We start from the raw sequence: 26,300 nt of genomic DNA, 5'->3' as shown, positions 1-26,300 counted from the left end.
TCCTCCTGGTGTGGATATATTCGCCAGCCTGGAAGATCTCCAAACTCCAAATGCTTTTGGAATTTTATGGAGGCTTCATAGCGTAGGCATGATCAATCAGTAACTCCATTTTCAGCCCTCTCCCCTCTCTGATGGGATGGGAGATGGCGCTTAAAATTCCAAGCTTTTAATCATGGCTTGGACTTTCTCGTGACCAGCCTCCAACTAGCAGTCATCCAGGAGCCCACTCAGAGTCTCCTCTTTAGAACAAAAGATGGTCCTAGTGCTCTTAGCATTTAGGGAATGACAAGGGTTTTAGGCATTCTGTGCCAGGAACAAGGAGCGAAGACCAACATATATATTTTCTATTCCCTCACAGCCCATCACCCCCTGGTCTCTGGCCACAGACCCCTTACAGAAAAATGATACATAAGTCCAAAGATACTGACATATTACTAGAGTCCTAAGCAATAAGCATTCCAGTCCATCATCATACTGTATAAGATTGTCTCCTGAGGCAAGGCCACTCAGGTTTCAAAAGAAAGAGTGGTCCCAGTAAGCATATGGCTTCACCCTTTCAGGCATCTGATAGAATTAAGCTAAGAGACAATTATCATTTCCTGTTCTGAGCCTCTTTTGAGGGGTTAATGTAATATTGGATTTTCCATAACACATAATTCATTCATTCATTACCTTACTGTTAGCTACTACTATTCCTCCTTCTCTCCAATTATACCCAAACTCTTTCACCTTTGGAAGCGATATTAGGTTCAGCCACTGTGCTGGTCTAGATTGCAGGCAGTAATACTAGTCTAGCAAATGTGTCCCCCTCAGTCCACTTCTATTCAGATGAAGTTACATAGGGTACAAAACTAGTGGGCTGTCTTTACCAACCACCAGGCAATATAGATGCTTTCATTGTTAGTCCCAATTTTGTCAGAGGGGGTGAAGGCACATCCTGCCCCACCAGGCCCTTAGGAATTCTGACATAAAGATCAGAAACAGTTTCAGTTTTTGCTTAGGAATTATCCTTGTTTTCAGCTCTAGTTGTAGCCCTGGTCCTGTGACCACTGCATCACATAGGAGGGAAAAAAAAAAGTTGAGATGATGTGAGGAAGAAAGAATACTAGCATCCTTCCCCACCCCTACCCCTCAGATCCACCAGAAAAACAGAGAAATCCAGGGACACTACGTTAGTCTTTCTCATTTTGAGTGTAAGCACACACACGGGTGTGTTCAAGTCAGCCCTTGTGCCTTTATCTCCCCCTGTTCTAGACAACCAGTGTTTTAGTTGCCTGTTTCAGTTCTCTGTCAAACTAGTACTCTGAGAAGGATATCTCTCTGTCCATTGTTGGATATTATAGGCTGTAAATTGTATTTCTTAGTCTAAAGAAATGACAGTCAGCCATCTAAACTGGTGCAATATCTTCTGTTCCAGGTCTTTCATAGTATTCTTAGCATTCACATCTACCACTGAGTAAGCAAAGTCCAGTCTAGTGTCACAGGGATACCAGCATCAGTCTCACTTGCCAGCTATGATCAGGGCCTTCCCACCAAGAAATTGTCACATAGTCATCAGCAGTCTCTGCCTCTCTTTTGACAGATAGGACAGCTCTTATTGGTGCTGCGTGCCTCAGAGGATGCAAGAGGACTTGTCCAGATTGAGTCCATCTCTGCAATGCTCTGGTACCCTCATGTCCACTCATTTCAAGAACCAGGGTGGTCATATCAACGGAGCACAAAGAAATATCTGCTTGTTGATTCCAATCACCTTCTGAACCTGGAAGGGAGTTCTTCTGATGGGCAACATGTCCTACTTTAATGCATTGCTCAAATTTTCCTAGGGCTGTGTCCCATATGGGCATCCTGCTAATAAGCCAGGTTTTTATTACCCTTCTAGCTGACCATATGGCCAGGTCATTGGCCACTGCCCATGAGTCAGACTCAAACATAGGGGCTTTTTCCACTGTTCAGTTCTTCCATTACTGCTAGAAAAGGAGCTTGCAATAACCAGAATGACTTGTTTTTCACCTTCTTTGATCAGAGTATGACCTTCCAAACAAGATATTGTCCACTCACCATGGAACTACTGTCCACAAACCAAGCAACTCTTTGTTGGTGGGTTAAAAGCTGTTTGTTGTCACTGCCCAAGTGACAATAGAATCTAACAACTCTTCACGCAGTCCCAGAGTCAGTCCTAAGGGAACAGAAGCTCCTTGCTTGTGAGTACCTTGTGTACACAACCACAACCAAACTTGGGTCCACTTGCCCAAGCACAGTAAAGCCAATCTCCTGACACCAGGTTGTGGTGAAGGATAGTGCAGCATTCATTTCAGGGCATCAAGCAAGAAGTCCAGGCAGCTAAAGCTCTGAAAACCTGAACTCCCCAGTGGCTTTCAGGGAAAGGTTTTTAAAGACTGGGTGAGGGAGAGGGTTGTAGTGTGTGTGATCAACTTGTGGATATTTTTCTGATTGGTTGGTGGTGAGGTAATTGGGAGTCACCCAGTTCTGGTTCCAACTGGTCTGGGGTCTACATGCTTGTGGTCAGCATGCAGTTAACTTCTTTCACCTAGTGGGAGTTTCAGTAGCTGCAAAACAGCTCAAAGGATATGGTTCAGAATATTATCTATAGCCCTTAAGAAGGAATTAAAAGTCCTTGACTTTGTATAATGGCTAAGTTGTTATAATTTTGTCTTGTTTGACTGTTTTCCTTTGTTTCTGCATTTTTTTCACTTCTCTGATTAAATTCATTCTTTGGAACTCAGGGCAGGTATAGGAAGCTAAAGTTTTTCTACAAACAAAAGGCAGGCGGAGGACATTAGGGGTGTCGGTGGGGGGTTCTGTCCCAGGAAAGCTCCATAGGATCCTGCTCAATTACGCTTGCATTCCCCAGGCAGCATGATCCTGTATAAACCATTTCTATATTATTATGGAACACATTAGAGCACTTCTCTGACATCACCCAAGACATTGATTTTATTTCAGGTCTCAGGATCATTTTTATGTCCTTTAGTCATAGGGATAACCTCAATTAGTGTCTGATAGCAAGGTGATAAATGCCCCTCAAATGGAAATTCTCTAGTCCAAAGGACCAGCAGTTGTTACTCACAGGCTCTTCTCATAAAGCCCCAGGCTACATTCCACAAAGGGCTACTGCACTCCAGCTCCTATTCTATGCTGTGTGGGCTTGGGCAATCTTTCTCACTCCTATTTAGCCTGTCTAATTAGCATTGCTTGAAGGGTGGACTTACATACCTTCTGTTTTACAATATTACATAGAATGTTTACATAAAACTTGTTTAAACGTTCCCACTTTCATAATCTTATCAGTGCTCACACTTTTATGTTCTCTCAATCTATTGTAGCCCAGGTCAGGGTTCACCAGTAAGTTTTGGTCCCCTAGTGCATGGGGCTCCATATCAAAGGGTCATGGAAACTTCTCTTTTCCACCCCTGACTTGTGTGCAAAAGGCTTTAGGTCCCCAGTGAATGGTCGAGCCAAGGGACTGTGGTCTTTTCATCAGTTTTTAACTTGATTGATCTGCTTGACTACAGTCCCAGGCAATTCTGAGTGGGGTTTCTCAACAAAATCTTTGCCTTCCAGCTTTTAAAATTCCTCCAAACTGGGGTAAATGGAGCAGACTCATCTGGGGCCTTTTAATGTTGGGAGAACAGCATGGGTCTCACTGATCCACCCAATCTTCTTCACTGCTGCATCAACACCTTTGTTTCAAAATCATCAATGGCCATATTCGTCTCATTTTTCAATAACCATCTAAAGATTTCCACCCTGCTGAAGAGAGCTGTAGAGGTTTTTGGCTCTCCTGTTTGTCTTTTCTCATTTTCTTTTTAATTGCTTATTGTCCTTGGTTTCAGTAGAACCCACAAGAGGAAGCTGAGGCAGCAAATCTGATAAGGCTTCTTGAACTCGTGTTCAGTTTTGCAGGAGTAACGTTACATGGAGTGTCCATGCAACAGGGGCCACCTTAATTACAGAATTTACCATAACCTAGGTAAACAGGCATTATTCAGCATGTGAATATCCCTGTCATCATAAAATCAGTCATGCATGGCTTACGTGCAAAGCATACCAACTTCTTTATCTGAGGTGCCCCATTTAGCATTTGTAGGGGAAGTTGGGCAGTCCCTATTCTCAGGCTGGCTGTTCCCTCAGGAATAACCTCTCCTGTGCCTGGATCACGCATTGCCATCTGTGATTGTTTAATACTAAGCTGTGGGTGCTGTATCAACAAAAACATCCTCTTCCATTCTGCCATATTCAAAGCCAAAGACAGAGCCCCTAAACTAGCCTTTCTCACTATCCATTTTAGAAAAGGTTCCTCAGGAAGCTGATGACACTGATATGAGACAAACCCTTCACACTATACCCCCTGGTTTCAGCTTTGATTTTGCCCTCCCTCCACACTGACTACCTTCTTGCTTAACCAGAGACCTTAGAGGTACTTTCTGTTGCCCTGGAAAAATTTTTCCCTTTGTGGGCAGCTTTGAAGCTAGTGACTAAAGCTCAGACCAACCCAAATCTGAAGTTGGATGAGCATCAAGGTCCGAACCAGCACTTTATTTTAGCTATTACAGATAATAATAACCAAGAGATTGTGTGTTTAGCATGCTTCTTCTTCTTATGCATTTTCTTACATATTCAATAAGCCAGCTCCTCAGTAGTTAGACTTATCCCCATCTCTAAATTCCATTGGTAACTTTTACCTTTAGTAACTGAAGTGCAGCTGCAGTTTAATTCCATGAGTGACTAGGTAGCCATCCAAGGACTAAAAGTTCCTCATTCACCACCCATTCATCCTTTCCCTTCCCAGACCACGTTTCCATGAGTCAGGGCAGTTCTAGCAAATCCCACTTCACTTACACCAACTGCAATTTTGAAAAACTTCAGTTTTTTCTTTCCTGTGTCTTTCTTTTGAAAGTAAGTCTCCTTTATTACTCACACAAACACTTTACTCTGGTCACCAAATGTGTGGAGGTCACCCCCACACCAATTCTCTGTCTGTGACATCAGCTGGGTGTCCTACAATTTAACGCAATTCTGACACTACACAGTGTCAGATAGAGAACTGCTTGGTGTGGGGGGAAAATCTCCAAGCATTTGGTGACCAGAATGAAGTGCTGTGTAAGAAGTAAAGGAGACTCACAGGGAATGAAACGCACAGTGGGGAAGAACTGGGTTTTTCCCTACATAGAAGAACTGAGATTTTCCCTTTTTAGAACTTTCATACTTTCTCACGTTTAATTAGTTTTTATAACACAGCTATGAGGGAAGTATTAAAGATGTTTTAAATGTTTCAAGATGATGAGACTGAGCTAAGAAAACCTGACTTGCTTAAGATGGTGGTGGGGAGAGAGTATAGCTCAGTGGTAGAGTGCAAACCTGGTATGCACAACATCCTGGGTTCAATTCCCAGTACTTCTGTATAAAAAGTAAAAATAAAAGCAAATAAATAAACCTAAAATTAATCCCCCATTTAAAAAACTTTTTTAAAAAGGGAAACATTTAAAATAAAAGATGGAACAGCCAATTAATGTTAAACATCAAAAAAGAGTCTGTGACCCTGATAGTCTCAAGTTGTATCTGGTCTTATCAGAACTATACCTTATAATCTGAGGAAGCAGGAAAGAGAGTGGAGATCTAAAGATTATAGAGGCTAGAGTGAGAGAATGTGCCTGGAGGGGTTCAAGAAATCTCTGTGGACCCTAAAATACCTTGTGTAAAATGACAGCTGAGGTTAAGTGACCTCATCTTCTCAATGGTGTGGGGGGTGGAATTATCTGGGGAGTAAGGAGTAGAAACAGTTTGGGGATGCCATGGGAGAAAGGCATCAGGAAATTAAGAGAAAGGTGGGAGAATTTCCTGTTGTTGGGTGATACAATGGCTAGGGGACTAGAATGACACTGTGTTGGCTGAGTGCTCCAGAAACTCTAATCTGGCAAGAGCCTAGAGAAAGTAGCTGTGGGATAAATAAGCAAAGGAGAAGGTGGGTTAAGGAGCTGGGAATAGAAGTATGAGAGCACCAGGAGATTAGATGGCTATGGATTGAGGATGTGTGGAATGTGAAAAGACATCAGAAATGGCTAATGGCAGCAACATGGATGTCCCTGGAAATGTCATTCTAAGTGAAGTAAGCCAGAAAGAGAAAGAGAAATACCATATAATATCACTCATATGAGGAATATAAAAAAAAAGACAAATGAACTTATATATAAAACAGAAACAGACTCACAGACATAGAATACATACTTGTGGTTGCCAGGGGGAGGGGGTGGGAAGGAATAATCTGGGATTTTGAGATTTGCAGATACTGATTGGTATATATAAAATAGGTAAACACGTTTATACTGTATAGCACAAGGAAATATATTCAGTATCTTGTAGTAGCTCATGGTGAAAAAGAATATGAAAATGAATATATGTATATTCACATATGACTGAAGATTTGTGCTGTACACCAGAAATTGACACAACATTGTAAACTGACTATAACTCAATTTAAAAAAAAAAAGAAAAGAAATGGCTAATGGACTGAATTCTCAGTGGATAGTAGAGAGTCTATCAGGTGAAGTCACTTTAACAGAAAGTTCATAAATTGGCTTAATAATAAAGGGGAAATATTGCCTCACAGCCCTAGGTAAATCTGGGCTCCAGGCAAGTTTTCATACAAGGCTCAAAAAACTCCAGTTTCTCTTGATCCTTCTTACTCATTGTGGACTCCATTCCGAGGTAGGCTATCTACCCATGTTCTCAAAATACCACCATCAGCAACTTGGACTACAGATTTCCTTGTCCATATCTAGCAGGAAAAAGTGTTCATTTCTCACAGAACTCATTACTGAACAGTAATTGTACTCTAAAGGGGCTGGGAGGTGCTTATTAGTTTAAGCCAATCAGAGCCTACGCCGCAAGTCACGGGTAGAATTAACCCCACTTAAACTCTATGACTGACAAATTTAGGGGAAAAGGAGGTGGAAATGCTGAAGTGGCAACCCCCAAGCATCCTCTACAGAGGGAGAGACCACAGTGTGACAGGGAGTGGGGAAGAATGATATAAACTTTAAGAAACTGGAGTGGACGTTAGGAGAGGATCTACTCTAAAGGAGTTTCCTCTGAGTAGTTTCCACTATGTGAGGTCAGATGAGACCCAGGGTAGCCCAGCACACAAAGACCCTCCCGTCATACCCACAGAGGCCACTTTTCAGTGTGGACTCATCTCTGACTCTCCTCTCCCTGCCAGGAAATGAAGAGACTGTGCCAGTACCTTTCCCCACCGTCAGTGTCTGAGAACACAAACTTTCACGCATCTGACCTCAATGGTCTGTGGGACTCTGGGGGAGCCCTGAGGGGTGGGAGATGCCTGGAGTTCACCCTGTCACACCTTATCTGGCTCAGGAGAATCACTCTTCATCTCCTACTCATCACTATTTCTCACTCGGGTTTCTCCCTAAAGCAACGCCTTGGGGGGAGCTATTTCACTGAGTACGCAGTGACACTGGTATATTAATCACCTCTTGCTGGGCAGAGGTGGTGGCAATCCTCCAGTAGGAAGCTGAAGTTCCTTCCCCACTCTGAGCTGAGTGACCAAAATTTTCTTGGCTCTTAGAGCCTCTCATGTCTCTCACCTCCCCACTTCCTTTTAAACTTGACTGTGTCCCTGACACTTGGCTATCCCATTGCTTAATATCTTCCATCACATGCTTCTTCTCATGACTCTGATACTTATGTAATTTAAGGATTTGGCAGCAGGAGACAATGGGCAAAAGATTTCTTTGTGGTGTGGATGCTGGTGATGGTGATGAGGTGGCAAAGCATGTTATAAAACTAGTTTTCAGTAGAAGAGTTATAGTCTCTGGGAAAAAAAAAACTACATATTAAATTTGTAATCTGGAGAGGAAGTAGAGAAGTTAACTCCAGTTTTGAAATGAGCTTTTATGGCTTCCAGATTTCACTCTCTTAACCAGGATGCTATACAGCCTCTCAAAGAGGCACAGTTGTTTTGATTTACTACATAAGAAATGAGGCAGAGTCAATGAATTATTAGAATAAGAGAGTTCAAAAAGGTTGTTGGCTACAAAATCAACATATAAAAATCAATACTGTTCCACTACATCAGCAGTAATCACCTAGGAAATAGAATATAATACATCATTCACAATAGAATAAAATCATAAAGTCCTTAGGAACAAACCATATAACAAATGCACATAATCTTTGTATGGAGAAATATTTAAAATTATTGAAGGACAAAAGGAGAACTAGTTAAATGATGATATCTACATTAGTCACAAATGAGGTAACTTGGTATTATAAAGATGACAGTTTTCCCCAAATTTTCCTACAAAATCCACGCAATATCAATATACCAACAGGGTGGGTTTTATAACCTGATAACTTGATTTTAAAATTTATGTGAATGCATAAGTCTATGGATAATTAAGGCAATTTTGTAAAAGGAGAATGAAGACTCACTGTACTTACAATCAAAAGATAATAGAAAGCCATAGTAATGAAAACTGAATAGTACTGACACAAGAAAAGGCAAGGAGACTCATGGAACAGAATAAAGAATCTAGAAACAGACCCAAGAGCAAATGGGAATTTGGTATATGATAGAGATGGCATTATGAATTAATGAGTTGTTTAGTAAGTAATCTTGGGAAAAGTGACTTACTGTATGCTATAAAAATGAAATTGGATTCTAACTCACACAATTACAAATTTCCAATAGATTAAATATCAAAAAGTGAAAGATTAAACTATAGAGTTAATAGGAGAATATGTAGAACAATGTTTTTGTTACCTTGGGGTAGGAAAGAATTTTTTTAATATAAGATCCTAGAAGCCCAAAGCACAGAGGGAAAAATACATGAATCTAAGCAAATTGATATGAAAGACTTCAACAAGGCTCTTCATGGGCAAAGTTAACAGTAACAGACAGGGGCAAGATATTTACAATATCTAAATAAGGTATTAATATCTAGATTCTAGAATATACAAGGACCTTCTTTCTTTTAAAATTGAGATATAATGGACATATGAGGAACTTCTGAAATTAGCAACCACAGTAATAGTAAACAACCGAACTGGAAACCAATAGGGAAAAACCGTCAAAGAATATGACTACCCAGTTCACAGAAGGGGAAAGCTAGGCGGCTAAAAATACAAAGAGATGGTGAACCTCATTAGCAATCTGAGAAATGAAAATAAAACAGTGAGATACCACTTTACATCTTTGATAGGGAAACATTAAATAGTTAATACGTCTTGGACAAAATATAGAGAAATGGGAATGCTCATGACTTGTGGGTAGGAGTTCGAACAGATACAGCATATGGAAAGCAGCCTGGAAGTACTTAAGAAACTGTACACTCTATGACCCAGCAATCCTCCCGGCTAAACAGCACAGAGAAACTAACACCTAGGTCTATTAGGAGACTTGTATCAGGATATTCAGGACAGGATTGGGTGTGACAGTGAGAATGGGAGGCAATCCAGATGTCTGTCACTAAAACATAGATTAATTTATGCTCAATTCACCTATGCAACGTGGATCTTGTCAAGAAAGTGACAGTACCACTGACTTTTACAAGTTATGTATTCACTCTGGAGAGGACAGTATCTTGAGACAGGCTACCCTGCACTGTACTTGACTGGTTTCCCTAAACTGAGAGCCTCTGTTCCCTAGCTCTCCCCATCTCGGTGGTTTGTGTAACTATAAAATCTCATACTATTGTTTTACTAAGGTTCCATCTTCATGTGGAACTTCCCCTTGCTGCTTGTCTTAGTCTGTTTGGGCTGCTACTAACAAAATACCATGGACTGGATGGTGTTTAAAGAGTAGAAATATATTGCTTACAGTTCTGAAGACTAAATGATGAAACCATAGAGAAGTATGTTCTAACATGAATCATTATGCTGATGCCAACTGCCATTCTTTTAACATATCTTGGCAAACAGCCTTTGACATAAGGGGAGAAACTTGGATATTAGACTTTCTAATGCAGAAGGAAACATAAATATTCCCTCAAAAGAGGAATTATCTCATGGATGCATCTGTACCTACTCTATATCTGAAAGGATACAGAATATGCTAGTAACTATAATAGCTTCTGGTGATAACAGCCTTGCTGAAAGAAAGGTTGTTAGAGACACTTACATTTTACTCTTTGCCCTTTTAAATTTTGTAATGTGTGCATATATTATTTATTTAAATAATAACTAAAATACCTCTGCTTCAGAGTTTATTGTAGTGGGAAATGACACACCAACTTGCTCACTACAACAAATGAAAAAAAAAGAACACTTAAAAATACACACATAATACAATATTTAGTACTATATATAATATGTATAGTACTTAAATATAAATATAATATATAAATCATATATAGTTTATATAATACTATAAACTGTAAATGTAACACTTTAAAAAGTTATTAGAGTGCTGTGAGGCAAAGAGGACTAGATAAACTAAAATTATAGAGGTGAATAGACTCAGGTAAGCTGAGATTGCTAGCTGTTCTCTTCCCTTGGGGAATTTGCTGAGTCTGGGACCAAGGTGAGAATCAGATATCATCTAGGCAGAGGGACTCTACAGAGGGAAAGAAAAACCAGTGGAACTTTTGATGGCTATGCTGGCTGATTGATAGATTAGAACATAATGGAACATCAAACAAATGGATATTTCCCTACATACAATATTTGTTAAAAACTGTGTGCTGGATACATATTTTGAATTTTGTATGGAATACTTATAGCAACAAAAATATCTACTGATATCTGCAGCAATATCAATATATTTAATAATCATTATGTGAGTGAAAGAAGCTAGACACAAAAGAAAACCTACTCTGGGCTTTCATTTATATGACCTTTCAAGAATTAATTGCTTGTGATAAATGTCAGAATAGTGGCTCCCTCTAGTGGTGGGTACGGACTAAGATGAAACAGGAGAGAACCATCTGGGATGCTGAAAATATTCTCTATCTTGACCTGGGTGGTGATTGTACAGGTGTATCCATATGTAAAAACCCATTATGTTATAAATTTAACATTAGTGCACTTTAAATCTCAATAAAAAGTAAAAATGAATAAAATACAATTCCTTAAAAATTAGAAAAGCACATTTCTTTTGACTTGGCAATTTTTCTATGAATTTATTCTCCAGATATAGCAGGACATTTTCAAAATGATACATGTACAAGGTTATTCAAGCAGCATTATTTGTAATTGTAGAAGACTGGAAACAACCTAAGTGTCTATTAGTAGGGGATTAGTGAAACAAATTATGAACATCTACACAGTGGAATACACTGTACAGCCAAAAAAAGGAATGGAGATGATCATTTAAATGAATAAAGCAGGTATAGAAAAATATATATAGTATAATACCATTTTTGTAAAAGGGGGAGTACAAATATATGCATTAGGTGTATAGGGGTGTTTAGGCTTTTCCTGTTCCTGGTTGGCTGTCATTATCTCTCACTTCTTATCATGGCCACTGACTCCTCTGTGTGAAGCCACAAAATCTGCAATGTGTTCATCCATGAATGATCCTTTAAGTCACTGTCAGGGCAAGTCTGAGCATGCAGTAGCCTCTCTGCATCAGATGGTGTTAAAGGATCTACTGTAAGTTTTTCTTAGGCAAATTTTATTCAAGCCATTTAAAAGTCTGGTTAGCCTTAGTATGTACATGAATGACTTACGATTTGTCTTTCAACTACAATACAAATAGAATGGCTGATGATAGTTTATTTTCTCTAAAACCCAAATACAATGTATTTTTTTTTAAATTTCTTTGTTTTGATAACATATCTTTCACAGACCCAAAGGGCTAAGTGAGTTGGGGACTATATCTATTTGTAGAGTATTTTAGTTTGACTCTAACTGAAATGAAACATCTTGTCTGGCACTATATAATCAGTTAATCTAGGATGGCAAGTCTACAGGATGTGATATTGAAATAACCCAGAACAAAATGAAGGAGGATTAATAAAATGGCCACACTTAGGCTAACATTTTGCTTATTCTCATGATTGCCCTTAAAACGGTCAACTGACCAGTTGCTACTCACAGTTCCAGGCCCATTGTTAAAACTAAAGCTATTGATTTTACTGTTTTTACTTTATTCTGGTAATTGAAAGAAGCAATCAAGCTTGGTCTCTGAGTCCTTCTCCAAGGAGAAGGTCACAGGACTGTAATCTTACAAAATAGCCTGAATTGTCTAGGAGACCACAACTTGAGTGCTTATGAGATAAAGAGATCTAACCACTATAGAATTGGTTGCTTGGAGGCATCATGTCGCCATTCTAAGTCTTCTGATAAGAAAATTATTCTGCTGCTTCTTATCAATGCTTTATTGTTTGAGCTGTATAACTACCCCACCCCATCCCCAAGGTGGGTTCACAGTTTTGAAGGCACTAGTTTGCTGTGAGTCTCCTTTGCCTGGCAAAGCAATAAAATTGCCTCTTTTCTTCTAAGCTCCAAGACCTTGTCTCTGAGTTATTTGGCTTGTCAGGGATGGGGCCGATCTTTCGGCAACAAAAAGGCAGTATGTTATGCAAGGTGGTAACCAATGTCTAAAATGTGCAAGAATGCTCTCTGAGCTGCTAGGATGGGAAAAACTCTATTCCTCTACATATGGAATACTTCTGACAGAGGTGTGTGGGTTTTTTCCCCAACACTGACCAATTCTCTGATACCAGCTGAGTGTCCTACAATTCAGTTCAATCCTGACACTACCTACCTGGGGTTAGCACAGATCCCACAGGTTAAGGGCTGAGTCCCACAAGACTGCCCCCCTCCCCAATCTCAGACACAAGTCCAGGTTGTCACCTGTGCTTCTGACCAACCAGTTATAAATTGGAGGCTCCCATAACCCCCTCCTCAGGGTTGATAATTTGTTAGAATGACTCACGGAACTCAGGAAAACAGGTTACTTACTAGATTATCAGTTTATCACAAAAGGGTGCAACAGCCAGATGGGACAGATGCATAGAGCAAGGTATGTGGGAAGGGGCTTGGAGATTTGATGCCCTCTCCATGTGCGTCACCCTCCCAGCAGCTCCATTTGTTCAACAACTTGGAAGCTCTCTGAACCCCCTAGGTAAGGGATTTTTACTGAGGCTTCATCAAATAGCCATGGTTGATTATTAACTCAATCTCCAGCCCCTCTCCAAAGGATGGCTAGGGGGCAGGAAGGGGCTGAAATTTCCAAGCTTCCAATCATAACATTCTTTCTGGTGACCAGGCTCTAGCCTGAAGCTAGCCAGGGGCCCACCAAAATTTGCCTTATTAGAACAAAAGATGCCCCTATTATCCAAGAAATTCCAAAGGATTTAGTAGCTCTGTGGCAGGAACCAGGTCAAAGACCAAATATTAGAGCAAAAGATGTTCCTAGCGCTTTTATCCCTCAGGAAATTACAAAGGTTTTGGGAGCTCAGGCCAGAGCCTGTAATGAACACCAAAATATGTATTTCTTATTATAACATAATACCACAGTACCTACATGGGGGCCTCTCAGACACTTGGCATAATGAGGCTGGGAATCATTATTTTACAAGTCCTAGCACTAACTATTAAACCAGACAGACACCAGCCCCTTCTCCCACTTTTGGGGGAAGGGAGGAAAGGGGCCCATACAGCCATAATTCTCAAGAAAAACAAAAGGTAGGGTCAAACACCTAGTTACTAGGCTGACCAGCACCTGAGGGGAGGTGGTAAAGGTTGAAGATGCCCTTCAGGTAATTTCAAACTGTCCACTCCTACTGAGAATCACTGAGTCATACTTTTAAAACTCAATTTTCACACTGAAACATGCACAATATTTCAGATATCTTCTAAATCTAGGAAGGTTATATTAGCATAAGCACAATGTTAATTATGAAACTGTCTCTCCTTTCGAAATACTAAAAATAGTGAAAATTAGAATTCTAGGCAGTCCAGTAATTTTACCTTTTTGGTCTTTCCACTGGTGGCTGTCACCAGGTGCCTCACAGGGAAGCCCAGAGCCATTCAGTACACTTACTGGGCTTGCAAAATCAGGGATGTCATCCATTTGGATTTCTTTTAAAATAAGAACATATTTCTATGTAGTGACTAACTGGTTAATTTTACTTGTAAACCAGAAAATAAAGTGAATACATAAACGTGATGTGGTAACAAATTTGTTAAATGTTTGGGAAATCAAATCCTAATCTCCCATGAGAGATGGGAATAATCATCACTATACTAATGAGGAAGGAGATGATGCATTTCATCAAAGTTGGTTATCTCCTTCAACTACCTAGTTCTACCCTAGGTCCAACTAGCTACAGACATTGATTTCTCTGTTCCCATTAGCTCCCAGGCGATCACCTGCATTCAATCTCCTGCTGACTGGAGAGAGTGAGAGACCAGTGTAGAAGTGGCACATGGTAGAAATGCCAGAAACGTTATCTGTTCTCACTTCTCCGCCACCCAAACCCACCTGCACCCTGTGGGATTGTGGCAGGTGATCATAGGATGAGGAGGTTGTGCCCCCAAAGCCAGGGAAGTGTGAGGCTGCTTCACCCACGCGTGGGAGCAGGCAGAGCGGAGGCCAGGTTTGGCCTTGCTGAAGCAGTGGGTAAGGAAAAATCCAACCACATACTCTGGTGAGATGCCTGCTCAGCTCAGCTCCTGCCTGAACAAAGGGGACTGAGGAGATGGCAGAGAACAGAATGAGAAGCAGTTGACTTCTATCCAACAGGCAAAGAAAAAAAAAAAAGCCATTAATTGGGCATAGGGGCCAGCTGGATGCCTGGATAGGGGTGCAACCTGGATATTCTTGGCTGCTTGATGAAGGCCCAGAACAATGGATATTCTAATGGAACAGTATCAGGAGCTTAGCAGTAAGAAGGAAGAAAAATGGATAACAAAACAAAGACTTGCACTCCAACTGGGAAGTTTGAGAAAGAAGCTTTAACCAGCAAAATACAGATGTACAGCAGTAAACCCATTTTATCTTCTGGTACCAGAATTAGCTACAAAATTATGAGGCCCAGTGCAAAATGAAAATGTGAGCCCCCTGTTCAGAAAGCAGCAAGAAAAGTGCTGTTAAAGATAATGAGATATAATACTTTTTCCTTTTTCCTGTAGTCTCTGTCTCTCTCAGCTTGTCATGATGTTTTTTATTTACTGTTTAATGCCATCTATGTGAAGAAAAGTTGAGAATTAAAATAATTAGCATAAATTTTACTCATCATTTATATTGTGCAGTGCCAGTTTTAAGTGTTGACCAAGTGCTCACTACTGCCCATTTTTAATCCTCTGCTTTACCTTAACCTAACTTTAGTCAGGCTTCTCTACTCCCCACAGACCCTTGAACTTTGGAGTGCCCCTGAGATTGAGCAAGTGCTAAAATGTAGACTATGTCCCCTTCACCAGCTTATCCTGAGAATCAGCTGACCAAAAGGAGGCACATTTCCTAGGAAACGGCTCTGATCATGCCATCTGTTCACTATCCCTGGATTCCTCAACTTCCCCTTAAAAGATTCTGCTAAGCTCTGCTTACCTCTCCCTCTGAAAGAAACGCCTTTTTCTGTCTGATTTTGAGATGCCTGCAGATTTCTGAGTTTGGAACATTCTATTGCAATAGTCTTTTTGAAAAGTTTTTCCTTAATTAAGACCAGATTTGTTTTTATCTGATGATGCAAACATAAAAGTATTTAATTCATATGCTGAATTACTGACATGACACAAACCATACTTCATAGCTCCCATGTGCACATGAATTTTTGCCCCTATCAGAACAGTGGAAATAAATGCTGTACAGAACTAACTCAGATGTTTTTTATTTTACTTCTACCAACAGTTTCTATCCTTAGCTTGCTGATAAGTAATGACTGAAAATGAAAGGAGCTATGGGTTGTTCTGTCTTTCCCTTTCCTTCTATGTCGCTGTTTTCAGCATAAGTGGTTGGCTAATTCAGGGAAGTAACATAGGGAAAGATAAGAGAGACCAGCATAGGATTCCTTGGTCATTCATTTGTCTTAGAATGTCATTGCCTTTTTGGGTTTGAAGCGAATTCTGCTTTGAAGAGAAAGTGTGGCCTCTGGGGCAAGCAATTCAGCTTATTCAGTCACAGAAGCAATATGCTTACCTTACACTACTCACCTTAAGTCTTTGAAATCTCACTGTAGAGTGGGTCCCTTTGGAATTCTGTGTTCATTGAGCATAGCAAATGTTACATACAAATAAATGGGTGACAATGAAGGCGGACAAGAATGTTGCTATCTGCTCACTGGGAAGGCTCCATTTTCCATCAGACTCTAGTTACAAAACGCTTGTTCAAAGATTAACTTAAAATTCCAGGGACGTTTTCAACGCATCTGTTAAAATTGGTTGAATCATCCCCAATCTTTTTCTAGAAGGTGCTACCTACATTTCATAACATAGTTCCCTGGTGGTCTAGTGGCTAGGATTCGGCGCTTTCACCGCCGTGGCCCGGGTTCGATTCCCGGTCAGGGAAACTAGTTTTGTTTCTGATCACCGTATTCTATTGTTGCGGTGGCTGCTGCAGCCTCCATCGGTGGAGTCTTTACCCGGGTTCGCTTGCGCGCACCCCACAACTTATCCGGTCCTGAGGTATATACAGCTGTATGAGGTAACAAGGTGACCATGAAGAATTAAAAGTTCCTCTAGGCAGATTCAAACTTGCTTGTTTGTGTCTCACCCCATTGGGAATTACCGATTTCAGTGGCTTGCTGTCCCGCACCCTTGAGGTGCGATTAATTTCTCACATAATAACTCAACATAAAACAAGTGAGTTATTTCAAATGACTTATAAATTTATTAAGGTTTGACTAGCATAGGCACAGTTTTAGTAATGAATGTAATCCGCCCCCCCGCCCCCTGCCCCGCTCCCCAGTTCATTGAAACCCTAAGAGCAGTTACATTCCAGAAATGTAGACAGCCTAGGTAATTTTACCAGATCCAAGGCCGTTTCTGCTGGTGGCTGCAGCCAGGTGTTCCTGTTGCCCCATTAGGAAGTTGAAACTGTCTATTATGGTCTATTATGCTTCTTCACGTATTTTAGGCATGGAAAACCACACTTTATCCTTTTGGTCCTCTGTAAAAATAAGAACACATTTTTATATGGTAGTTGGTTAGTTAACTTTACCTGCAAGACAGAAATTATAATAAATGTCAAGGATGATCTTATTAAAATGGCAAGTTATATGACAACAGTCCTTGGTTCTCTGGTGATGTCGTACTGCAATTCTCCAAGTTGACTTCCTGGATTACCCAGGAAAACTTTCAGAGGCATGAAGACTTTGTGTGCCACCCCTTAAGCTGAGGCTCCCCGAGTTTGGCTCTGTTGGGCAAGAATCTGAAGCTATGTCTTCCTGGTCCCAAATATTGCACGCAAGCAAGCCTTAGCTGTAGTAGAGACAGTTGGCATCTCAACAGCAATATCAGGAATCAAACCCAGGCTGCAGTGGTCAAAGTGCCAAGTCCTAACCACTAGATCACCAGGGAACGGCACTGAAGAGCAGCAAGCAGCACCTTCTGGAAAAAGATCATAGGTTCATATGCATGTTAGAAACTTTCAGAAATATCTGAAGAATGTTTTGAAGTGGTGTGGTAGTGCGGTGAGTGACACCTGGGTCAAAGGGTGGAAGGAAATTTTATTTTATGTATTTTTTTTTTCAGCAGGCAAAACAATTTTATTTCACAGTTGTCTTTAAAACCACAAAGACACTGTGTTCTCCATATAAAAACATTAGTACAGATAGCTATACTTTCTAGAAAATGATTATATAGACTGTCTTAAAGAAAAATGCACCCCATTGTATGGTTTTAGTAAAGTTGCTTGGAAAAAACTCACTTCTGGACTGATTGCTAAAACATACCATTCCACCATTCTGCATCTTTTTGTTCAAAGTATAGATTACTGTCCTCAATATGTGTTCCTGCATTCTTACATGTTTGATATTCCACATATAGATTGATCTATCATTTAATGTTCCATTGGTTCATCAGCCTTTTCTGCAGGTTCATCAGCAGGTTGAGCAGGCTGTGCCTTTCTCTGTGGTCTTTCTTCAAGACCTTCCAGAAACGGAGACACATCATCATCATCGTAAATCGTAAACTCTAAGTCTTTACCAACAATTCCAATGGAAACATTCTTTGTAGTTAGGTCCTGTTCTGCAGGAAGTGTCTCCCATAAGGCACGCAGACCATGCTTAACCAGTTCATTCAAATTGCACTCCATAAACTCTGACATATGTCTCTCCAAGTAAGTACGAGCTGACTGAGAACGGGCTCCAATAGACATAGCTCTGCAGTCAAAATAGTTAGCAGACGGACAGGTTTGGAAAATGTGAGGGCCTGTATCATCATAATCAGCAATAAGCAGCCCAATACCATATGGTCTCCGGCCATATCGTTGCGTTGGTATCTGGGTTTTGCTTCCAATTGGAGATACAAGACGAGACACAGGAAGAGGTCTGTCAAATACAAATCTGGAATCCAAACACTCCTGGTGCATAAAGTTACATAAAAGTCTAGCATCAGCAGTAAGTCCTGCAATTGAGATACCAATATGGTTATCAACATGGGGAATTTTTTCTGATGAGCTGCAAGTTCTGACTGTGCTCTCTTTAATGCAACTAACACTGCATGAGTTTTTGACTTCAGACCAACTGTGGCTGAACCTTGTTTGACAGCTTCCATTGCATATTCAATTTGATGAATCCTGCCCTGAGGGCTCCAAACTGTAACATCATTGTCATATTGGTTGTGAAACATGGTTCCGGCGCCAGCCTAGCTGCGGCCTCCTGCAAACTGGTGGATCAAGGAGCCGGAAGGAAATTTTAATGGTAGAAATATTGAAAGAAAAATTGTGACAAGTCAAGCCAGGAAGATAATTTTTCTTCCAATATTTTTGCCATTGACTCTCTGAATACAGAAGTTTCCCTTCCTTCCTTCCTTCCCTTCCATTTCTAAAGTCTATATGCTTCTCTCCCTTTAATAGTTTCCCCATGATTGACTGAGGAAAAACATGTCCCTTTTTGGCCCTCCCTCCCCACAAAAGGATCACATTCCTGATCTCCTCCAAAAATGCCCCTCCCCATTGCAGAGGGAGAAGCATTGAAGGTTAATGGGACAAGCCCACCTGGCGCAGCACCCCTCTTCTAGGCCATGGTCTGTTACTTGGGACCTAGGAATAACTTGCACATATGTCTGAAGTCTGATTAGGCCTCTTCTCACATCAGAATTACTGAGGTGGATTAGACCTCCAGTGTATGCAGGCAAAGATGGATCCACAGGTGGCCAAAAGATGACTGTTTTCAGGGGTTTGAACAAAGCTCGGACATGGGAGGTGAGATGATCTTTCAGTGCAGAAAGGAGCACATTGAGAGGAGAGGGTCCTCCCTGTACCACCACACTTAGGCACAGAACTGTGAGGAGTCCCATAATTCTAAATGCAAACCTGGCTTCATAGATTCTTGAGAACATATTTTTGTCAAGGTAGGAAGAAAGATCTTATTTTATTTTACTGTTTATTCTCTTAATTTATAAGTTTTAAATATTTAGACATGTGGTTTGTAGGCCTCCATTTTTACTTGTTCCTGCAGCTGCAAATATTAGGGCACACCAACTTCTGACTCTCCAGGCCCACCCATGGCTCAAGCTGTCAGCTCCTTACCCTGCACACTTGGATCTAAGGTCAGTCTCTCCCAAATTGAGTCATCTTTCTCCACTCCCCTAACCAGGAACCTTTTCCTGGGTCCCACCTCTGGTGAATCACAACATCCTTGGAAATAAGCTCAGAACCTTTCCTACCCACCACATCCATTAAGCATCAAGTCCAGTGATGTCAATGCTGAGTTCTTTAGGGAGTGTTTTCACTTCAGCAGCTATCATGTAGTTTGAATGTATAGGGCTAACAGGTATGCATTTTCCTCTTAAGATTGTATTCAGTATCATGTTTTCAATTTTTAAAAAGATCCCTTTAACTTGAGATTTCCTACTAGAAGTTAACGAAAGGAAGGAGGAAAAGGGGGCCTGTAAAGTTTCTTGGATGTTGAACTGGATGAATGACATTAGTCAGGATCTCCTAGAAACAGAACCAGTAGAAGATCTATATTGAGATCAGCAGGAGATCTATACCTATATTGAGAGAGATAGAGATTTATTACAAATAATTGGCTCAAGTAATTATGGAGTTCTAAGATCTGCAGCATGAATTGGCAAGTTGGAGACCCAGGAGAGCTAATTGTTTGGTTCCATTTGGAGTCTGAAGGCTTGTGAAATGAGAGCTGCTGGTGTAGTTCAAATCCAAAGACCAAGGCCAACAGGCTCCAAATCAGGGATCAGCTGATGTTCCAGTCCAAGTCTGATGGCAAGAAAATGCCAATTCCCAGTTTGAAAGTAGTAAGGCAGGAGGAGTTCTCTCTTACTGGGGAAGGGCAGTCTTTTTGATTTATTTGGTCATTCGACAGATTGCATGAGGCGTACTCACACTAGGGAGAGCAGTCTGCTTTACTCAGTCTACTGATTTAAATGTTAATCCCATGCAAAAAACAACCTTGCAGAAACACTTGAAATAACATTTAACCAAATATCTGGCACCCAATGACCCAGTCAAGTTGGCATGTAAAAACCATCACAGATGGTGACACCTTATACTAAGCACATAGAAGAGAGAACTGCCTTGGTTGGGCTTTAGTTTAGGATAATTGCTTTTTCAGAGTACTTTTTTTTTTGCCCGATCTAGATGTAGTGCAAAGATGTTTTCATCTGGTTACATAAGAGGAATGAATTAAGAGAGAGAGTCTCTTCTGGTAGAGAAGCAGCAGGGCTGGGGAGTAGTAGGCTAAAAACACACTGGGATGACTTGAACCACCAGTATATTGATTTACAGTTAAATCTGCTGACCATTGGACTTCAGGGACCAAGCTGAGTTTTTTTTTTTTAAGTGAAATTGACATAACATAAACTAACCATTTTAAAGCGAACAATTCAGTGGCATCTAATACATTCTTAAGGTCGTGTAATCACCACCTCCATCTAGTTCCAAAAACATTTTCATCATCCCAAAATAAAATGCCACATTCATTAAGCAGTTACTCCCCAATATTCTCTTCTCCCAGTCCCTAGAAGCCATCAATCTGCTTTCTGTTCCTTTGGACTTACTATTTTAGATATTTCATATAAATGGAATCAAATGCTATGTGACATTTTGTGTCTGGCTTCTTTCACTTCTTTAGGGAATTCACTTATGTTGCAGCATGTATCAGTACTTCATTTGTTTTTATGGCTGAGTAATATCCCATCATATGTATTTACCACATTTTGTGTATCCACTCATCCACTGATGGACATTTGGGTTGTTTCCACCTTTCAGCTGGAGTGAATAGTGCTGCTATGAACATTCATGTACAAATACTTGTTTGAATACCTGTTTTTAATTCTTTGGGGTATAAACCTAGTAATGGAATTGCTGGTTCATTTACATTCCCACCAGCATTGTATAGTGGTTCCAGTTCCTCCAAATCTCTGCCAATACTTTTTATTTTCTATTGTTGCTTTTAAAAAAAATTATAGCCATCCTAGTGGGTATTAAGATACCACTACATATGTATTAGAATGACTAAAATTTAAAAGATTCACAATATCAAACAAAAAAAGAGGATTTACTGTATGATTCTATTTATGTAAAACTCTAGAAAATGCCAACTAATCTCTAGTGACAATAAGCAGATCAGAATTCGCTTGTGATGTGCTGGTCAGTGGAGGCGTGAGGCAGTAAGGGGCAGAAGGGAGGAATACAAAGGGTTATAAAGAGACTCCTGGGGGTGATAGATACGTTCATTATCTTTATTGTAATGATGGTTTCACTGGTGTATACATATGCCAAAACTTAATATTGTACATTTAAAAATGGACATATTGTTGTATGTCAGATAATAAACTATTAGAAAAAGAATACAGCTTCTGGAACAATTTTGTACATATCTTTTGAATAATGTATATACACACACATTTCTGTTAGGTAAATACCTAGGAACAAAATTACTGGAACATGTGTGCACATGTCCAGCTTTAGTATGTATTGCCAAACAGCTTTCCTAAGCGGTTGTAACAACTTACATTCCCATGATCAGCATACCACTTTCCACCCAGTAATAGTTCCAATTGTTCCATAGCTTCCCTCCAAAATTTGAGGGAAGAATATATTCATAGATTATACAACTCTTAATTCTGCAACTGGCCAAGAGACTATGGTTGGCATTCATAGCTTTCTTCTTCACCACCCAGCATTTTAGTTGGTCATAGTCCTTTACATGTAGAGTCCCCCAAATTATCATTCCTGAAGGATCGGAATCCTGCCTGAATTGGGTTTCTATGGTTTTCCATTAGTGCTTACCACTGGAGATGAAGATACTAAGGGGTGCCCCTAGAGAATCCTCTGGATTCAAGATATACTCATCCTTTTCTTTCTGGGTACCACAAATTCTATTTCTCTTTGACTACCATGATCAATTACTCCAGACAACTTAGTAATCTCCTTTATTGCTTGATGATTCAGTTAAATGAAGAGCTCCATTATCTTCAGGTATCAGCTGAAATTGATACCACTTACCCCTTTACCCACAGTTCAGCGGAGCTATGATGGTGTGTTTTCTTCTGGAAACATTTCACATCTGAATATTAGGAACTCAACTATCAGAACCAAAAGTTGGAATGGGAAGCAAAACCTTAAATTATTTCATATGCATTCTATTTTTCATTGGCTCTTGAATCAAAGTCTAGGGAAATAGTTTACAGCTGGCTAAACTAAAATCACATATTAAAGTAGGAAACACCCCACTTTGTCTTCTTTAGAGGAAAGTAGGTTTCTGACCTCATCCATACTCACATTCCCATTCCTCAAGCTTTGGGATCCACAAAATAAGAAAATTCTACTGCCACTGGCTTTGATCTGGGAATCAGTTATTCCCTTCATTTGTTTCCCTTAATAGGGAATTTTAAATTTATTGGTGTTACAGATCTTTAGTTTTCTTGTTTCAGTGTAGGATAACTTTTATATTGTATTATTTTAAAAATATTTTACTATGTGGTTTATGTTTTCTTTAATTTGTTTCCTTTCTGTTAATTCAAAGGTTTAGCATCTCTTTTTATTTCATCCAGTAGTTAATGTATAAAATTATGATACCATATAGATCTTTAACTCTCTATATTTTCCTACAGTGTGGGTTGACTTCTGACAGAGATTCTCTTCTTGACAAACTTTGGTCAGGCTCTTTTAAGTCTTCTTAATTAGACTTCAACCTTGGACTTTTGTTTTCATCCTTGTCAGGCCTGTATTGCCCAGTTTTAGCAAGAATTCTCCTAAGTCAATTTAGAGAGAATCCCTTACTTTTGATATGTGATCACCCTGGCCAACTTTCAGCAAGGATCCATTTAAGTCTGTTTAGACAGAATCCCCCCTCCCTAACCCCTGATATTTCCTCTTAGTAATTTTATATACACTAATGCCCACCCTGCTCCTTGTCTGTAAGTCTCTACTTGTTGGAGTTGAGCCCGGTTGTATACTGAGGTCTCTTTTCCCCTGCTGCCATAGTTTTGAAATAAAATACATTTTTGCTTCTCTAACCACTGTCCAGCTCTGGTTCTTCTTTGACACTTCCACACCTGAAGTGTGAGGAAGTTAACACACTTCCACTTTCTGCAGGGCTCCTCTCTTTCCCCATCATACTTTTAGCTTTAATATGACAGTAATTATATTAGTTTCTTAGGGCTGCTATAATAAAGTACTACAAACTGGGAGGCTTAAAACTGTAGAAATGTATTCTCTCAAAGTTCTGGAGACCAGAAGCCCAAAATCAAGGTGTTGGCAGGGTTGTGATCTCTCTGAAACCCATAGAAGATAATCTCTTTGGCTCTTCCTGACTTCCCTGCAACCCTTGGTGTTCCTTGACTTATGGCTGCAACATTCCAATCTCTGCCTCTGTCTTTACAGAGCTTTCTTCCCTATATCTCCATATGTCCTTTCTCCTTATAAGGACAACAGTCATTGGATTTAAGGTTCACCTTAATCAAGATGACCTTGTCTTAACTTAATTACATCTATAAAGACCATGTTTCCAAATAAGGCCACATTCATATGTAATAGCAGTTAAGACTTGGATATATATTTTGGGGGTACACAATTCATTTTAGTACAATAATAATAGTAAATTTTATTTTTTAAGGTTTTTTCTCTTTTATCATGTTTAAAATATACACACTGACAGTTGGCAATGAAAAGTGAGGTAGTCACTGTACTTATCCCCATTTACTCTCTTGATCTGCTAAACTTAAATGAAATGAAATGATTATAAATATAAATCTATAAGTGACATAAATACACAGTATAAGGAAGACTTTTAAAAGACAACCCAAATGTTCCCTGTACCCTAATATAGAATATAATTTTACCAGTACCTTTGAAATCCTCTCTTTTATTCTCACCAAATGATTTAACCTCATTTCCCCCAGAGATAACTACTATACCTATATTTTCTCTCTTTCTCACTGTGCTTGATTGGCTTTTAAACAGGTTATATTAACTGCCTGGAATGAAATGGTAAGTACTCCCCTTTTTTTAGTCTCTCAGAGATTTTGTGGTAAATGGAAGTTCTGTTTCTTGAATGGTTGGTAGAAATTATATCTGAATCCTGACTCACAGAGTCCATGAGCATAATACAGTGGATACTGTTTTATGCCATTACATTTAGGGTGGTTTTTATATGCAACAATAGATAATCACTTATTAAAGTAGGAAATGCCCCCTACTTTGTCAGAAAGTGAGATGCTACCATAACAATAACTAAAACAGGGGGTGCTATTTCGAGGACTGGCTGGCAGTCAAAATCCTGACAGGCCTCAGGAAGGCTGGTAGTGATGGCCTGAAGTTAAATGAAAGAATATATTATTGAAAACCAGATAAAGAGGGACCCTTGTTTTGTAGTGTTAGAAAGCACATCAGCACAGTTGTCTACAATAATGTGGAAAATAGAAAATATACCTAATGAATTCAGTGACCTAGCTAAGTAATTTCCCATGTAGAGTACTGAAAGAACTGCTTGGATTTTTCTAACGTCTGTAGGGGACCAAAATGTGCCACCCCTAAATATGCCACTTTGGCACAAGGATTATTTTGAGTTGGAAGCAAATGAGAATGAACAGGTGCAGAAAGAAGCCTTCTCAGAGCTTCCTTATCTGATTGAAAGCAGAAACTTCTGGAAAATAAAGGCTGCCATAAATCCCCTCTCCCAGGGAAGTTTTATGACCATGAAGATCAAGTCAGTGCCAAGACAGAGTTTTACAAACAAACGTTACTCCATTAGCTCCCCTGATCACCTTCCCACAGTTTTCTGTCATGTCATTCCCCTACAAATTAATTTTATTTTTGTTAAGGTGCTATATTAGCCCAAGTTGTAACCACTCTTTTGAGTTACTCATCATGAGATTTCTCACGCATGATGTATCTGCATGCACTAATAAAATGGTTTTCTCTTGTTAATCTGTCTTTTATTAGTGTACTTTTATAGCAGCCCTGTTGAAGCATCTAAGCGGTTACAAGGAAAAAAGAACTTTTTTTCTTCCCCTCTCCTGCTTATCACAAAACATTAGAAAACAGAGACGAACTAAAGAACTAACTGCTCCATTTCCAAGTTTAGAGGAAGTGTAAAAGCTTGGGAGAGTTTCCATCCTGCGAATGTTTCTCATTTTAAGACTCTTAAAGGCACTGGCTTTCAGCAACCTCACTAGAAGCCCGAAGTTAAAAAAAAAAAAAAAAAGGCTTATTTCAAAGAGATTTGTGAGTGTGGCTTTGATCTAATAAGTGGAATATATATTGCTGTATAAGAAACTCTCCAAGCTTTTTAAGGACATGTATTAGCTTGAACTTAAAGAGATAGAGATAGTATAAAATTAAAAAAAGACTTTGGACCTCCAAACTTCTATGGGCAGGAAGCAGGCTAGGAAAAAAAAAAAAGCACAAACATTAGCTGCAAACACTTGTTATTCTTATGGAGGAGTAAGGATAACTCAGGAGGTGGAATTGAGAGCCAGAGACTCATTCCCAGTGAGCAGTCATGGGCCTTAAGAAACTGGCAGCACGCACCTGTCTGAGTGTCAGAATTGCTATGGACCAGTGATTGCTGTGTGCCTCCAATTTCCCCCTTTTGAATGGGAATGTCCATAGCAGTTAACCCAAGCCTGACCCAACACTTTATGTTGGATATGTGAAAGGGTTGGGGGGTGCAAATAACTTGTTCTTCTAC

At 39.8% G+C, this 26,300-nt stretch overlaps 1 non-coding gene and 1 pseudogene across 1 annotated transcript; one reads left to right on the top strand and one right to left on the bottom strand.

Annotated features, from left to right (window-relative positions):
* The first annotated feature begins 16,417 nt into the window (after positions 1 to 16,417).
* TRNAE-UUC (transfer RNA glutamic acid (anticodon UUC)) lies at positions 16,418 to 16,489 on the top strand. Its single transcript has one exon. It is a non-coding gene; the product is annotated as a tRNA-Glu (tRNA).
* Positions 16,490 to 17,667: 1,178 nt separating this feature from the next.
* On the bottom strand, positions 17,668 to 18,813 carry LOC102534048 (proteasome subunit alpha type-1 pseudogene; annotated as a pseudogene).
* Positions 18,814 to 26,300: the final 7,487 nt, after the last annotated feature.

This window comes from Vicugna pacos, chromosome 21, assembly GCF_048564905.1.
Source record: "Vicugna pacos chromosome 21, VicPac4, whole genome shotgun sequence".
NCBI classification, from domain to species: domain Eukaryota; kingdom Metazoa; phylum Chordata; class Mammalia; order Artiodactyla; family Camelidae; genus Vicugna; species Vicugna pacos.
This window is presented reverse-complemented; position numbering and strand designations above follow the sequence as displayed.